General features: G+C 35.2%; 1 non-coding gene across 1 annotated transcript; it reads left to right on the top strand.

Annotated features, from left to right (window-relative positions):
* Positions 1 to 233: 233 nt before the first annotated feature.
* TRNAE-CUC (transfer RNA glutamic acid (anticodon CUC)) lies at positions 234 to 306 on the top strand. The gene has a single exon. It is a non-coding gene; the product is annotated as a tRNA-Glu (tRNA).
* The last annotated feature ends 3,378 nt before the right edge of the window (positions 307 to 3,684 follow it).

Here is a 3,684-nt window from a genome sequence, read left to right as displayed (position 1 = left end):
ATTAACAGTAATAACTATATACTGTGGGTTTATAGCATGTGTAAAAATAAAAAATGATATTAATAAAACTAAAAGTGGGAGAGAGGAAATGTAAATATACTATCTGGAGGTTCTTACACTGTATGTGAAGTGGTGTAATATTCTTTGGAAATTAGATTGTAATAAGTTAATAGTCTGTATTCAAAACTCTAGGGCAATTACTGCAGTGATTTTAAAAAGGTACAAGTGAGAATTCCCTGGTGGTCCAGTGGTTAGGACTCTGCACTCTCACTGCCGAGGGCCCAGGTTCAGTCCCTGGTCGGGGAACTAAGATCCCACAAGCCACACAGTGTGGTCAAAAAAAAAAAAAAAAAAAAGGGGTACAAGTAATAGCCCAATAGTAGAGATAAAACAGAATTACAAGTAATGTTCAATTAACTAAAAAACAGTCAAGGGGGTGCACAGGGAACAGAAAGAATATCCTGCAACTAGGAAGATGATAGATTTTAACCTAATCGGATATGAAATTATATGACATGTAAATTGTCTAAACACACCAATTAAAAAACAGATTGTTGGAGTGGATATAAAACGACACCCAGTTATATGCTACCTAGATGACACACTGTAATTATAAAGACATTATCCGGTTAAAATTTTTTAAATACGGAAAATATACTCTGCAATCACTACCAAAAAAAAAACTGAAGGAACTATATTAATGTCAGAAAAAACAGACTTCCAAATAAGCAATAATACAAGGGGGAAAAAATGAGGTATTTTATGCTCATAAAGGGGTCAATTCATCTGCAATATGTAACAATCTTAAATGTGTTTGCACCCAACAACAGAACTCCAAAATACATGAAGCAGAAACTCACAAAACTAATAGAAGAAACAAAAAAATCCGTAATTATAATTGGAGAGGTCAACACTCACTAATGGAAGGAACATGTAAACAGAAAGTCAGTAAGGATGTAGGATATTTGGACAACACTATCAATATAACCTTCTCTTCAAGAACACAGGAGTAGTTAGCAAGATAGACCATATTCTGGAACATAAAAAATACTCAAAAATATAAATGAATTAACATCCTACGAAGTATATTCTCTGAGCAAAATGGAATTAAACTAGAAATCCATAACAGAAAGGTATCCAGAAAATCCTCAAATATTTTTAAAGTAAACAACAAACTCGTAAATAACATACGGGTCAAACAGGAAGTCGCAAGGGAAATTATGAAAAAACTATAAAACTAAAAAAACTATATAAATTGCATGAAAATAAAAGTATAACATAAAAGTTTGAGAGACAGAGATAAAACAGTGCCCAGAGGAAAATTTGTAGCATTAGATGCTTATATGAGAAAAGAAGAAATGTCTGAAAAAATGATCCAAGCTTCAATGTGAAGAGACCAGATAAAGAGGAGAAAATTAAACCTGAAGCCGTGAAAGGAAATAATGAAGATTAGAGCAGAAATCAATAAACATGAAAAAAGAAAACAACAGAGAAAAATAAAATTGAAAGCTGTTTCTTTGAAAAAGACAGGTAAAAATCTTAAACCTCTAGCCAGACTGACCGAGAAAAAAGAGAAAAGAACATGCAACTAATTGCAGGAATGAAATAGGCGGCATCACTACAGATCTCAAGGCATGAAAAGGCTAGTAAAAGAATATTACCAACATTATTTCCATAAATTCAACAATTTAGATAAGCCAGACCAATTCACAAAAAATACAACTACCAAAACTTACTCAATATAATTTGAATAGCCCTAACACTATTAAATTGAATCTATAATTTAAAAGCTTCTGAAAAAAATATCCAAACAGAGGCAGTTTCATCAGAAAATTTAAACCAAACGTTTAAAGAAGTACTAGCACTGCATGTATAGTGTCCTCCAGAAAATAGAACAGGAGGGAACACTCCACGTTTCACTTTATGAAACTGGTTATTACCCTAATACAGAAACTAGACAGAGATAGTACATAGAAGAAAACTACAGAAAATAACTTAGCTACAAAAGCCCCACACAAAATATCATCAAATCAAATACAGCAATGCACTGAAAATTATACCAGGACTAAGTTGGGTCTGTACAAGGAATACAGAGTGTCAATACTGGGAAATCAATGTAACCCACACCATCAACAGACCGAGAAAAATCATACGCTTGTGGCAACTGATGCAATAAAAGGATCCGTCAAAGTTCAACATCCATTTATGATAAAATCTGCCCATAAATTAGGAACAGAGCAGAACTTCTTCATCTCCATATTTTTATGAAACCTACATATTTCATAAACATATATATGCATCCACGAGAAACCTACATCATAGTTAATGGTGAAAGACTGAATGTCTTTCTCCTAAGATTGGAAACAAGGCAAGGATGCAAACGCTCCCCACTTTTTTTTTTTTTTTTTTTTTTTTTTGCGGTACGCGGGCCTGTCACTGCTGTGGCCTCTCCCGTTGCGGAGCACAGGCTCCGGACCCGCAGGCTCAGCGGCCATGGCTCACGGGCCCAGCCGCTCCGCGATATGTGGGATCTTCCCGGACCGGGGGCACGAGCCCGTGTCCCCTGCATCGGCAGGCGGACTCTCAACCACTGCGCCACCAGGGAAGCCCCGCTCCCCACTTTTATTCAACATCATACTGGAATTTCTAGCCACTGCAAAGGGAACGAGGGGAAAGGCATATAGACTGAAAAGTAGGCAGTGAAACTATATTCACAAATGACATGACTGTCCATAAAATGTCGCCAAGAGTCCCCCCAAAAAAAGCTACTAAAATAAATAAGTTTAGGATAAAAGGTCAATATCTAAAAATCGATTTTATTCTATATATTTGCAATAAATTCACATTTTAAAAAGAATACTATTCACAAATAGCACCCAAAACCCTGGAACACTTGGGTATAAATCTAAAACGTTTGTGTGGCATCTGTATTCTGCAAAGTATAAAACAGTGAAGATAAAAATCAAAGAACGCCTAAATAAATGATCAGATGTACCATGTTCGTGAATCAGAGAGTTCATTATCATTAAGATAGCAGTTCTCGTTATTATGAAGGTGTATTTTCTGCACTGTCAGTGTAATCCCGATCAAAATCCCAGCAGGATCTTCTTTCAGAAATTGAGAAGCCAGTCCCAAAATGCATATTGTAAATCAAAAGCTAGAACAGCCAAAATGTCTTTGAAAAAGAACAAAATTGCGTGATTCCCATTACCTGATTTCAAGATGTATTTTAAAGAACAGTAATCAAGACAGAGCAGTATTGGTAAAAGGATAGACACATAAATCAGCGGAACAAGACAGACTCCAGAATCTGCCTACCGTACACAGTCAAATGATCCTGGCAAAAATATAAAGCCAATTTGAGAGAAATAACAGTCTATAACAAAAAAATACGCTGGAACAATTGAGCAGTCATATGTAAAAACCTAAACGTTGACCCATACATTGCAACGAATACAAAAATTAACCCAGAAGAATCATAGACCTCAGTGTGAAACCTGAAACTATTAAACTTATTAGAAAAAAAAAAAACAAAGGAAAAGCTGTTTGACCTTTCTTTTGGCAAAGATTTCTAAGATATGACAACAAAAGCAATTCCATTAAAAAATAATTAGACGTCATCAAAAAAGAAGTCTGCTCTGCCAAACATCTGTTAAAAGACATGACATGCTATATACTAAGAAA

Source organism: Delphinus delphis, chromosome 13 (genome assembly GCF_949987515.2).
Source record: "Delphinus delphis chromosome 13, mDelDel1.2, whole genome shotgun sequence".
Classification (NCBI taxonomy): Eukaryota; Metazoa; Chordata; class Mammalia; order Artiodactyla; family Delphinidae; genus Delphinus; species Delphinus delphis.
This window is presented reverse-complemented; position numbering and strand designations above follow the sequence as displayed.